The sequence below is a fragment of the Capra hircus genome, chromosome 3, assembly GCF_001704415.2.
Source record: "Capra hircus breed San Clemente chromosome 3, ASM170441v1, whole genome shotgun sequence".
Classification (NCBI taxonomy): Eukaryota; Metazoa; Chordata; class Mammalia; order Artiodactyla; family Bovidae; genus Capra; species Capra hircus.
The window spans coordinates 102,618,742-102,633,222 of record NC_030810.1 but is presented as its reverse complement, the minus strand read 5'-3'; the positions used below and the strand labels follow the sequence as shown (position 1 = coordinate 102,633,222).

Genomic DNA, 14,481 nt, shown 5'->3' with positions numbered 1-14,481 from the left:
AAAGAGCTGGACGTGACTGAAGCGACTGAGCGTGCAGCATGCACGTGCCTGGAACCAAACTGATTGAAGAAGGGGTGGATAAAAACCATGGGCTTTCAAAATGTGTTGAATTTGTCTCTTTTTTTTACTTCATTTATTTTTTCTTCTCTTTTTCTTTCATGCAAGTATGTGCATGTGTGGAGGAAGGATGCTTTGGTGGGGTGGGTCAAGAGTAGCAGAATGCGTACACGGGAGAAGAGGAACATGGAGGAACATGAAACGGCTGGGTTAGGGCCCCAAAGGTGGCCAAGAACCCAGGAAATTATGTTTACAAAAAAGCACCTGAAACTCAGTCCGTCAATGATACTTCAGGGCCCTGATGACATAAGAAAAAACAAGAGTTAGGAGCATTTGTCTCTTTTGCATCAGAGTGCCTCTCTGGCGCATGGGGTTCAAGACCACCAGCGGGAGAGGTCAGGGTAGAAAACAAAGGCGACTCAAGGCCAACATGCTGAGCAGATTCATTTTATTGTTTACATCAGTCAGAGAGCACCCTTTAAGAAAATACCACAAGGAGTAACTTAGGGAAGTTTTCCTAGGGAAGTGAGGGTAGACATAGAATCCAAGGCCATGGAAGGGGACTCAGAAGAAAATTTGAGTTTCTGAACCCCAGGGAGCGTTCATTGTCTTTGCAAGTTCAGATTCTTCTACAGGACCTCTCAGGCTCTGCAACCAATGAAGGAGGATAAAGATGATGTCCTCAGCAGTGTGCTGTCCCCAGGTTGGATCTTGTAGATTCAGGGACATCTTCAGCAGCAGCCACCTCCAGAGGACTGACCACTCCCCCCTCCACAGCACCCGGAGCCCCCTGAGGGCTGGCTGCAGCAGTCAGAGCTCTGGGGTCTGTGGCGGTGGGACCTGCGACGCCTGTGGTGACTCAGGCAGCAGCCCCCAGACCCAGAGCTGCAGCAGCCCCCAGACCCAGAGCTGCAGCAGCCCCCAGAGCTGACACCACAGCAAGAGGAGACTGGGGGGCACTTTGGGGGGCATTTAGGGGTGGGACACTTGGGGGCACACTTGGGAGGGGGCTGGCACTGCTGCTGGTTCTGCTGGCAGGACATCTCGGTGGACGGGTTCAAGAGCTGAGGGAGAGACAGACAGCAGGTCAGACCAGCACACAGAGACCTCCCCGCCCCTTCCTGACTTTTCTACATCATTTCTAACATGTATGTTGAAATAACTTGCCTCTGTTATTATTTTAATGTCTTATCAACTGCTCTGATAGGACCTCTCCTTCGAACCTCATCTTATTCTTTTTAAAGCAAGAAGTGGTCATAACCTATTTTACCAATTTGAAAATTGACATTAAATGATATTTAAAAACCAATTCTTTTCACTTATCTCATTCAAATACTGAAATTGTTCTATAGAGATGAACTTAGAACTGAAATATTTTCTTTATGGAAAAATGTCCTGTTAACACCCCCAATAATTTCACGTTTTGGAAATTTACAACTTCAGATTAGAAATGGATCTGAGGAATTTCCTGGCTGGCTTACCTTGTTAGAGAGAACGATGAGAGTTCCCTTGACTCAGATCCTGACCTATAATGGCCTCAAAAACACCTCTTACACCATCCTTAGCCTAAAAATTATTAAACATCTTGTGCTTTTCCACTTCTAAAAGTGTACAATGCATTCCCAGGCTCTATCCTTACCCACATGTATAATATCTCCCAGAGTGCCTTTAATTCTCTCCTCACTCTGACAATTGCTCAAATCATACCAGGCAGAGGATACAGCATCTCTAGAAGGTAAACTCCCTTTCTGGTCCAGAATATCAGAACAGCCAGTGGTTTCCTTCTTTCATCCTGGGAGTCCCCCCTCCACAAAGCTGCAGATCTTTGGGTCCCTCCCAATGTCCTTAGCCATCACTAAACTCCTATCATTCTCCCTATCTTCCTGCCTGCTCCTGGTTCCTTCTGTCCTTCCAGGGCTTGTCTCTCTCTCTCTAATAATACGGGCCACATCCCCCAAGGCCCTGCTCCCTGCCCTCCCCTCTGGCCTGGGCCTCCTCTGTGGAAGGCCCTGGTCCCACTCCCAGTGGACACTCACCGGTGCACACACAGCACAGAGTCGTCAGCACCTCAGGAGAGGAGTGGATGGAGGTGCTCTGCCCCAGGGCCCTTTTATCCTGGCCGTGGGCTCTGCCCTCAGGTGTGAGACAGGGCCTGGGCGTGAGAGGACTGCCTCCTGCCACCCACGTGGCTCCTGTGACAGGTGATGACTGGCAGCTCCTCCTTGCCTCCCTCCACGGGGCTCAGGGCATCCCCAGCACCAGTGCCCCCTCGTTCTCCTTACGGCTTCCCTCCCTCACACCTTCCTCTGGGAACTGGCCTCCCAAGCCCTCCTTCCTAGTTCTTTGATGGTCTGCTTTGAACTAAGACTCATGGAGCCTCCAAGGGTCTCTGCTTATGCCCCAGCCCCCTAGACCCATCCTGTGTGTGTGGATGTTCATGTCTGTGCTGTTCCTGTTCAAAGCCTGGATTGGGAGTGAGACCCATCTGGGACAGAACCCCTGGTCCTAACATTCAGCTATGTGATCTTATGAAAATCACCCAACCTTTCTCATTCTGTTTCCTCAACTTTAAAATGGTTGAGAAAAACTAGTCTCAGTGGTGTCATGAGAGTCAACCAAATCAAAGAAGTAAGATGTCTGCAAAAGGTCCCATAGCGCACCGTGTATGCGTGCTCAGTCATGTCCGACTCTGCAATCCCATGGACTCTAGGCCACCAGACTCTTTTGTCCATGGGATTATCTCAGCAAGAATACTGCAGTAGGTTGCCATTTTCTCCTGCAGCAGATCTTCCCGATCCAGGGATCAAACCTGTGACTCCTGTGGCTCTTGCACACATCGGATCCTCACAAATGAGCTACCTATCCATTGATAATTAAAAGTGAGAAGCTCTTTTCTAGGATACATACATCTGACTTTTTAAAGGACCATTTTTTTTTCACCTGAGCTTTTTTTGTGCATTTTCATAAAACAGTATCCCTGTTGAATAACTAGGGAGTAAATCTGCACTGCCTTACATAGTAGAATGAGAATTTGCTTTCCAAGAATTTTACACAGGGAAACCTGTGAGCTGGTGGACTAGAAAGCAGCAAGAAGAGACACTGAGAGGGCTCAGCCCTGGGGCACAGGTAAAGGGGCTGGGACCCTACTGAAACGTGTGCCCAGGTGGAGGAAGCAGGAGGACCTAACAGAAAAGGAGGTCTGGGGTTCAGTAGGAATCTCCAGTGTTACTTCTTTGTTCCTGCAAGAACCCAAGGGTTCCTTCAAGGGTGTTTGTATATGAACATTTTTACAAGATTAAGATAAGGACTAATGTCAGTTTGGTAGGTAGCAGGTGAGCCTTCCATGTGTAGATGGCAACATCACAAAAAAACTAAACAAATTAATCAGATGAAAGGAAATCAGAGCTAGGATTAATTATGGGAAGAAAATCTTTCCAGAAGTGTCCAGAATAATTTTTTGGAGTAGAATAAGATATGAATTGAGTCAATAATATCTATATCAAGGTCATAATGGATAAGGATAGCCAATAACTGGTGAAATGTATGTATGTGCACAGGCATAGGGGGTTTTAGATTGACTTAGATTGACTATATTTTTTTAAATTGTGGTATAAAATTTTATAGACAGCGATAGAGATGCAGATACAGCCTCAGATACAGCCTCAGATACAGATATAGGTGCAGAATCTACCCTCCCTATGATGCTCAGCACCAGATATGAAAAGGTGGATGGCCTCCACTGATGTATCACTGCCTCCCATCTGCTAGGATTTCTCCTTGACTCCAGTCTTCACTGGGATACAAGCATATTCTCTTTCCACCATCCCACACTCTAGGAATCATTACGTCTGCCCTTTAAGGTAGCCTCATTCAGGGCTCCACACTGTGTTCAGGATTGAAGTTATCATTTTTGACTGATATGCAAGTCTCTGTAACATGACTATACAACTACTCCAATTTCTGTTTTTCTTCCCAAGATTTACTGTATTGGCTGTACGATAAGCATATCTTTCCTTACTCTACTTCTCTGCTTTGTTCTATGATATTTTCCTTTCTGACATGATGAGTTCAAGCCTCACTTACTCCATATGTTTTATGTGACATATCTTACAAATGAGATTTTAACAGACCATCTGACAACTTGTGCCTTATATTTCTGATTCTCCTTCAGCAACTGGGACAAGGTTATGCACACATATGTAGTTAATAGATTTTTAAGAATTCTTTCATTAGCATTAGCACTGTGTAGTTTACAAGTAGTGCCGGGGTCCAGCCCCGGTGGATCCAGGGAATTCGAAGGGTGGATGGCGTTGGCGTGGAAAGACTTGTTTATTAATATAAGATTAGATTGAGAAACAATAGTGTAGTAGGAAGATTAAGTGGAGAGAAGAGGCTGATTAACTTGGGTTACACGGAAAACCAATAAATTTCCAGACAAGGAGCTTGCACCATCTACGTTAGGCCGCCGGCGCCCGTTTGAATATCGGAGAGTGCCCCGCTTTGGGCTCTCTGTCTTACAGATCTTAAAAGCCGGGACAAGTAAGTAGACATAGTGAGCCTCCACGTTCCAAGCGATCAGCTTGAAATTAGAGTAAAGAGGAGACCCAGGGGAAACCAGTCCAGCGACTGGCTCTCCTTCTATTGTCCTTCAAGGCCTATTATACTTTTGATTATACATAGAGATCAATGGGTAATACAAAATTATGTAGCGTTCGCAGCCCAGACTCTTTCTGTATATCTTTCTGTATGCCAAAGGTCTCAGGTGATTTACATTATCTTCTGGCCAAGAGGCTTGTTAACACTTTTTGGCTCTCTTCCTTAATGAATGTTAATTTCGTTTCCCCTGAAGTGTTTTTCTTTAATCTACATCTCCTTAAAGTGCTAAAGTTACATCTCTATAGAACAAAGGAGCAGTGGGTTATAACAAAGAAGGTACTTAACTCAAAGATCTAATGTTGCTAATACCAGGTCTACTACTTGTTTTTCTATATACCAACCATATCTAAAAATAAAGGATATGAAAATTTGGCAGCAAGCATTGACTCAACAAATGAAACTTTTAATCAGTCCTATTCTAAAGATTTTGACTCCTCGGAAGCCCCTTCATTCCTAGGATGTTTTAAGCTTCCTGTGCCTCCTGCGGTCAGGAGGCCTCAAACAATCACATGCACAGCTGTAGGAGTCCTGCAGGCAGGCTAGAAAGCCATCAGAGGGGTTTTTGGATTGAAACACTCTTTCAAATGCAGAAGAGTAAAGCCCTGAATTGACTTTTTTTCCAGAGAATATCAGAAGAGTGGAAAAGCAGAGCACAAAAGCCGGCAGATTCTTATTATTGGGGTGGGGGGGGAGGGGAGTGGATGCTCAGGAAATGCCAGGGGGAAAACCTGAGGTCTGATTAGCCTTGCCATCAGAGCTCTTGCCGCATGACCTTGTCACGGGTGGAATTCCTCAGGCTGGCTCCCAGCAAAGTAGCCCTTCCCTATGACAGGTCCTCCTAGAAGACCTCACACTGAGATAGGCACAGTGAGCTGTGATGGCCACGTCACCCTGCAGAGATTTGCCCCTGTCTCACCTGGCTATGACATTGGCCCAGGTTGTTCCAATGAGCTTAGTTATGCGGGAGTGGACAGGAATATCTGTGCACTGGCTCACAGATATGGGTTGTGAATCCAGCTCCTGATACCTAGAATGATGGGGTAAAGAGGTCATATGGTCCACACCTCTGCCTCGAAGCAGGGCAGCATCTGAAATATCAATCTGCTTGGACCTGGGTGATGAGTCAGAGTCATGATTGCAATCGGATCACTTGGACTGACTTTTTGGCCCTGGATATTAGCTGTCAATGGCTTTGGCCTCATTAAATAAGCATTCTGACTACCAAAGGCTTTCTGAGGTTACCTATTCATCCAAGGGTTCTATACCTCTTACAATCATTCTTGCATCTTCTCAAGGAGCAGGAGATCCAATGGGAAGTAATTCAAGCTGAGTTCATTTTCCTCTCTGCCCTCCCACTCTCCTCTATGTGAGCTACAAAGTAGAACATTAAGATATTTTCCCTTCATGCAAATCTTCCTTTGAAGTTATAAATGGTAATCAATAATCTAAGGAAATATAATTTCTAAATGATTATTGCTTAATTATTAAGGGAGTGAAGATATTTTAAGAGTGGCACAAAATCCATAATATATAAAGGAAAGAATTGGTAAGTTACATAAAATAATTTTTATATAGCATAAAGTACCACAGGTAAGATTTGTTGCTGTTCACTCACTGAGTTGTGTCCTACTCTGTAACCCCATGGGCTGCAGCACGCCACGCTTCCCTGTCCTTAACCATCTCCCAGAGTTTGCTCAAATTCATGTCCATTGAGCCAGTTATGCTATCCAACCATCTCTTCCTCTGTCATCCTCTTTTCCTCCTGCCTTCAATCTTTCCCAGCATCAGGGTCTTTTCCAATAAGTTGGCTTTTTATATCAGGTGGCCAAAGTATTGGAGTTTCAGCTTCAGCATCAGTCCTTCCAATGAACATTCAGGGTTGATTTCCTTTAGGATTGACAGGTTTGATCTCCTTACTGTCCAAGGGACTCTCAAGTGTCTTCTCCAGCACCACAATTCGAAAGTGTCAATTCTTCAGCTCCCTGCCTTCTTTATGGTCCAGCTTTCATATCTGAACATGACTACTAGAAAAACCATACCTTTGACTATACAGAATTTGTGGGCAAAGTGACATCTCTGCTTTTTAATATGCTATCTATGTTCGTCATAGCTTTTCTTCCAAGAAGGAAATATCTTTTAATTTTATGGCTGTAGTCACCATCCACAGTGATTCTGGAGCCCAAGAAAATAAAGTAAGTCTGTCACAGTTTCCATTTTTTCACTCTCTATTTGCCATGAAATGATAGGACCAGATGCCATGATCTTAGTTTTTAAAGTCAGCTTTTTTCTTTCTTTTTTCACATTCATCCAAAGACTATTTAGTTCCTCCTCGCTTTCTGCCATTAGGATTGTATCATTTGCATATCTGAGGTTGTTGCTATTTCTCTCTGCAATCTTGATGCCAGCTTGTGATTCAACCAGCCTGGCATTTCGCATGATGTACTCTGCATGTAAGTTAAATCAGCAGGTGATAATACACAGCCTTGATGTACTCCTTCCCAATTTTGAACCAGTCCACTGTTCCATGACAAGGGTTTCAGTCCAGTTCCATTGCTTCTTGACCTGCATACAAGTTTCTCATGATACAGGCAAGGTGGTCTGGTATTCCCATATCTTTAAGAATTTTCCACTGTTTATTGTGATCCACACAGTCAGGCCATAGCATAGTCAATGAAGCAGAAGTAGATGTTTTTCTTGAATTGTCTTGCTTTTTCTATGATCCAGTGGATGTTGTTAATTTGATCTCTGGTTCCTCTGCCTTTTCTAAATCTAGCTTGAACACCTGAAAGCTCTCGGTTGATATACTGCTAAAGCCTAGCTTGAAGGATTTTAAGCATGACCTTGCTAGCATGTGAAATGAGCACAGTTGTACAGTAGTTTGACCATTCTTTGGCATTTCCTTCTTTGGGACTGGAACGAAATTCTTTTCAAGGCCTATGTCCATTGCTGAGTTTTCCAAATTAGCTGGCATATTAAGTGCAGCACTTTCATAGCATCATCTTTTAGGATTTTAAGGAATTCCATCAACTCCACTAGCTTTGTTTGTAGTAATGCTTCTTAAGGCCCACTTGACTTCCCACTCCAAGAAAATTACAATACATACCTGATAAGGAATTGCTTTACTTAATATATAAATTTATTTCATAAGTCTAAAAACATATAAAACCACAATGGACAAAGGACACAGAGTGCCCTCATTTCTCATATATGTACATATTCACACATATTGTGTTAGTCAGGAATCTTCAGAGAAAGAGAACCCATAGGGCATGAACATGCATGTAATGAGATTTATTCCAAGGTATTGGATCCCACAGTCGTGGGGGCTTGTAAGTTTGGTATCTGTAGAGTAAGCACAGGTTGAAGATTCATGAAAGAGTTGATGTTAGAGCCTGCATTCTGAGGGCTGTCTGTAGACAGAATTCCCTCTTCTTTTAGAGTGTTAGCCTTTTCTTTTAAAGCTTCCAATTGATAGGATGAAGTCACTCACACTCTAGAGGGTTATATATTTACTCAAAATCTACTGGTTTACACGTTGTTGCTCAGTCACTCAGTCACATTTAACTCTTTGCAGCCCCATAGACTGCACCACGCCAAGCTTCCCTGTACTTCACCATCTCCTGGAGATTGCTCAAATTCATGTCCATTGAGTCGATGATGTCATCCAACCATCTCATCCTCTGTCATCCCCTTCTCCTCCTGCCTTCAATCTTTCCCAGCATCAGGGTCTTTTACAGTGAGTCAGTTCTTTGCATCAGGTGGCCAAAGGATTGGAGCTTCAGCATCAGTCCTTCCAATGAATATTCAGGGTTGATTTCCTTTAGGATTGACTGGTTTCATCTTGAAGTCCAAGGGACTCTCAAGAGTCTTCTCCAATACCACAGTTCAAAGACATCAATTCTTCAGGGCTCAGACTTCATTATGGTCCTATTCTCACATTCATACATGACTACTAGAAAAACCATAGCTTTGACTATATGAACCTTTTATGATTTACATGTTAATCACATGCAAAGAAATACCTTCACAGCAACATCTAGACTGGTTTTTGACTTACAGTCTGGGTACCATGGCCTCACCAAGTTAACACATAAAGGTAACCATCAGTTTACCCCTTGTCAGCTTGGCACCTGTACACATCTCATTACACCATATTTATTCTCCAAATAAAGACAATTATAAAGTCACATTTCCAGATAACACTATGCACAACTATGCTGTGTACAACAGAAAATGCACTAACCTTTTCCCCAAAAGAGGATACAAGTTCTTTGAGTGATGTTTACTCTTCTCCCTGATAGCCTTGACATTTTTCACGCTTCACTTTCATGTACTGGAGAAGGAAATGGCAACCCACTGCAGTGTTCTCGCCTGGAGAATCCCAGGGACGGGGGAGCCTGGTGGGCTGCCATCTATGGGGTCGCACAGAGTCGGACACAACTGAAGTGACTCAGCAGCAGCAGCAAAGTTAGATAATGTTTCAATGCATTACTCAATACATCTTATGTTATGTGAGCAAGATTAGAAAGGGAATAAAACAAAGACATTATAGATACACATACATACAAACATATTTATAACAAAATATGGAAGATATACTAGTAATAATTAAAGTCCTGATTGTGGTTCTTTTTTACCTAATAGGGTGACCCAACATTAATACCTGAAGGGTCTGGACCACTAGCACTCCTGTCTGAAGTAGACTGTTGTAGTTTTCCATTATCTGTCATCAAAGGGTATGTTAGTAATAAGATATGCCCTAAGTCATCTGCCATATTCCATATATATTCTTCACTACATCCATTCTGAAGTAGCATTCCAACTTCCTAATGGTAATCAGACTCAGTCACTCCATCAAGTGCATTAACACCCTTCTTTGTCATTTGATTCAGAGGCATAAGGATGCCAAAGTGGCTGGGTGGCAGTCTTAACTTCCAGTTCAATGGAATTACTGTGAGTCCTGGTGGAAGCATTCCTCTCTCAGGAACTAAGACCTCTTGACCAGCATAAGATCACGGGGACAGGAGGCAAAAATTTTGGTAGTAAATCCCTAAGGGTAATAGTGTGTGTGGTATCACTCTATTTCCAACTTTGATTCCTGGACCTATATAGTCTGGTTATAAAAGAGAATCATAATATTGACTGCTGATTTTGAGCATATGCAGCCTCCTAAAGAGCCTTGCCCCAACCCTGAAAGGTATTGCCACTATCCTGGTTCTGTAAGTAGGTCTTCAAAAGGCCATTCCACAGTTTGATCAAGCCAGCTGCTTGAGGATGATGTGGAACACTGTAGGAAGAGTGAATTCCATAAGCAGACCCGTTGCTTTGTTTTACTTGCTGTATTTGTCAGTGTTCTCCAGAAAAACAGAAAAAAATATGATTTTATACACACATATATATACATACATATGTATATATACATATGTATGCATATTGATGCAGTGGTAAAGAATCTGCCTTCCAATACAGGAGATGCAAGAGACTCAGGTTTAATCCCTAGGTTGAGAAGATCCCCTGGAGGAGGAAATGGCAACCTGCTCCAGTATTCTTGTCTGGAAAATCCCATGGACAGAGAAGTCTGCCAGGCTACAACTCATGGGGTCACAAAGAGTCAGACAGGACTGAGAGACTGAACACTAGCACTATATATATATATATTATATATATATATAATATGTATTATATAATATATATAGTATATTATATAATATATATGAAGATATATATATATATTTTTTTAAATGGGTTCATGTAATTAAGGATGCTAAGAAATCCATGATCTGATATCTGCAAGTTGAAAACCCAGGAAAGCTGGTGGTATAATTCAGTCCACATCTGAAGGCCCAAGAACCAGGGGAGCCAGTGGTATGGATTCCAGTCTGGGTCTGAAAGACTGAGAATCAGAAAAACCAAGGAAAAGTTCAGTGCTTCAACTCAAGAAATTGGTCAAGAATTTTAAAAGGGCCAATTTTTCCATCCTCTGCCTTCTGTTCTTTTCAGGTTCTCAATAGACTGCATAATTCCAAACCTACAATGGGAAGAGTAGTCTATTTTAATGAATCCACTGATTCAAATACTAGCCTCATTCAGAAACACCATCACAGACATATCTAGAAATATCACTTAGCTTGGGCATCCCACGGCCATTCAGACCAACACATAAAATTAAGTGTCAGAGAAACAGTGTCTTGTGAAGCTCCATGATGATAAATAAGACATTCTATAAGTCCTCAGATGAGAATTTTGACAGAAGAGTTGCATGCAAGGAAGACAAATCCATATCCAGTTCAGTTCAGTTGCTCAGTCATGTCCCACTCTTTGCGACCCCATGAACTGCAGCACGCCAGGCCTCCCTGTCCATCACCAACTCCCGGAGTCCACCCAAACCCATGTCCATCGAGTCGGTGATGCCATCCAACCATCTCATCCTCTGTGATATAGGTCATATGTGAATGGTTGAGTGGTTTTCTCCACTTTCTTCAATTTCAGTCTGAATTTGGCAATAAGGAGTTCATGATCTGAGCCACAGTCAGCTCATGGTCTTGTTTTTGCTGACTGTATAGAGCTTCTCCATCTTTGGCTGCAAAGAATATAATCAATCTGATTTCAGTGTTGACCATCTGGTGATGTCCATGTGTAGAGTCTTCTCTTGTGTTGTTGGAAGAGGGTGTTTGCTATGACCAGTGTGTTCTCTTGGCAGAACTCTATTAGCCTTTGTCCTGCTTCATTCTGTACCCCAAGGCCACATCTGCCTGTTACTCTAGGTGTTTCTTGACTTCCTGCTTTTGCATTCCAGTCCCCTATAATGAAAAGGACATCTTTTTTGGGAGTTAGTTCTAGAAGGTCTTGTAAGTCTTCATAGAACTGTTCAACTTCAGCTTCTTTAGCATTACTGGTCAGGGCATAGACTTGGATTACCATGACATTGAATGGTTTGCCTTGGAAACGAACAGAGATCACTCTGTCATTTTTGAGATGGCATCCAAGTACTGCATTTTGGATTCTTTTGTTGACTATGATGGCTACTCCATTTCTTCTAAGGGATTCCTGCCCGCAGTAGTAGACATAATGGTCATCTGGGTTAAATTCATGCATTCCAGTCCATCTTAGTTCACTGATTTCTAGAATGTCGATGTTCACTCCTGTCATCTCCTGTTTGACCACTTCCAATTTGCCTTGATTCAGAGTAAGTCTTTATACCAGTAAGAACAGAACATTGCCATTTCATGATATGTCCTGATATAGTCAATCTGCTTCCAGGTAGCTGGCTCATCAACCCTAGTAATAGTGTCTACTTGAACTCAGTGTTGGTCTTTATAGGTATGTCAGTCATGGTGAGTGAAAATTCACGCTGCTGAACCCATGTGTATCCACAGTGACCCTGGTTAAAGATTATAGGTCCCTTTGAGGAAGATTGGGGGAAAGACTGACAGTATTTAACTCTCGAGCAGTGTACCAGGGTTTTTCTTCAAAGGGAACTGGCCTCTCCTTCATTCAAAGAGTTCTGGGTTTTATAAACAAGCTCAAGACTAGAAATTGATTGGTGGAACATGATTCTCTCTTTTTATGATTTAGTTTTGTTCATTTGACTTAGAACTCTTAACTTTTCATATATCAAGTGAAAATTTGGTAGACTTGACATTTACTTCACTTCTAAGTAAGCAGAGATTAACTAACAGAGACAGAGCTTTCTGGTGGTCAGAACACGCTGACTGCTGCATTGACCCTGTCATGCATTACAGTAGCCACACCCACTTTGCTATGGGTGACTAAGTGTTGACACTTGCTCCTGCTGTCCTGGGATCCGATTATCCCTATTGTGTTTAGGTTTCTCATTTTGGTGACATTAGATTCCATTGTAGTTTTTGGCTTATAGAGAAGAACCATCTCAGAACTCTTCAAAGATGCCAGAGCTCCCCCTTACGATTGATTTCTCCTGGTCACTGTAAAAGGCGAGTCCTCTGGACCCTTCTAGGGTGGGTAAGCAGATCTTAAATGACAACTTCACCCTAGATTCCAATAACACCAAGCCTCCAGATCCCTTCCTCTGCAGTAAACTAAGGCAGTTCTGGTGTTTCATCTTCATTTAGTGGAGACTGCCTTTGCTTCATGTTATAGCCATTCAACCATTTGTTAGAGCCCTCTCTAACCCCCAAAGTTACAATGTTAAACCTAGAATATCTACCTGGCTGATCTAAATCCATAAATTTGGCCTGATACAACTTTAAGTCCTTTCCACAATTACCCCGGCCCAGTAGCAGCAGTAATATTCATTACACACGTATGCCCTGGGTTTGTATGTATATAAATCAGAAAACATCATGTAGTTCTTGTGGAGTGTAGTGCACTTGCTTGTGGGTCACACTTCATGTTTCGCCTTTTGAGGTCTACTGGGACTTCAGTCCACTTATCTAGGAGTAAAGGGAGGTAATGGGATGGCACAGGTGAGAACCAGTAGTTTCTTGCAAGGCTACTTCTTATGCCGAGGTCATTACCATTTCCTGGGACTATACAGGTTTAATTTACTCAGATGGGGTAGAAAATTCTGCTTCTACTACAAATAACAACAACAACAACAATGATAATAATAGATACGAACCTAGAAATTCAATGTTTTGCCTTTTCAGAATCTTTCCAAATATTTGCATTCCAATTTTCAGAATCCCAGGAATGAGTCAGTTACATATCATGTGAGGCATGATATCAGGCTCTCACATGCTATAGACAAAACATTGCTTCTGTGGGATCCCTTACATAATTGCATAATCACATCTAGTTAAGAAGACCCCCAGACAAATCCTAACTAAGGGTTTGTCCACTAAACCAAGAGCTCCTTAAATATGCCCAGGACATGAAGGACAAAAAACCTAAGGGCTGTCACATGTAGGAGGAGATTGAAGAATCATGGCAACTAAGTGCAGCATTGGATCCTGGCTTAGACTCTGAATCAATACATTTTTTTGTTTTGCTATAAAGGGCATTAGTGGCACAAGTGGCAAATTTGAACCAGGTCTGTACATACCGAGGCATTAGGGGAACCAGAAGTTGAGTACAGAGTATGAGAAAGATGATGTAGGGATAAAAACATCATTTCAGACAAGAAGGAATGCAGACTTCTAGCTTTATTGTTTCACATCAGGCTGGTTTATGCAAATAGAGAAGCTTCAGAGGGACACGGGGTCGTGCTTTCGGGTTCTGAGATTCCACACATATGAAAAGGAGGTGAATAAATGTATTTGGGAGGGAGTTTGGGGCTCCTGGACCCAAGGAAAAGTACTCCCTGGACCAGAGCTCAAAGGCCTCACCCAGACTCCCTAGCAACTGGGGCAGGCCGAGCAGGAGGGGCAGGAGAAGGAGGAAGTGTTTGTCCATCTGTTGTCCCCAGGTCAGCTCTTCGTGGCTCAGGGTCTACTTCAGCAGCAGCCACCTCCAGAGGACTGACCACTCCCTCCTCCACAGCACCCAGAGCCCCCGAAGGCTGGCTGCAGCAATCAGAGCTCTGGAGTCGGCGGCGATGGTGGGACCTGCGACGCCTGTGGTGGCTCAGGCAGCAGCCCCCACATCCAGAGCTGCAGCAGCCCCCACAGCCAGAGCTGCAGCAGCCCCCGGAGCTGGGGCCACAGCAGGAGGAGACTGGGGGGCACTTCGGGGGGCACTTTGGGGGGCATTTAGGGGTGGGGCACTTGGGGGCACACTTGGGAGGGGGCTGGCACTGCTGCTGGTTCTGCTGGCAGGACATCTTGGTGGGTGGGCTCAGGAGCTGAGGGA

The 14,481-nt window shown here is 43.4% G+C and overlaps 1 long non-coding RNA gene across 1 annotated transcript; it reads right to left on the bottom strand.

The window, feature by feature from the left end:
• LOC108635658 lies at positions 489-2,165 on the bottom strand. The gene is made up of 2 exons (XR_001917913.1): positions 2,094-2,165; positions 489-1,121 (listed from the first exon to the last, which is right to left on the bottom strand). It is a non-coding gene; the product is annotated as an uncharacterized LOC108635658 (long non-coding RNA).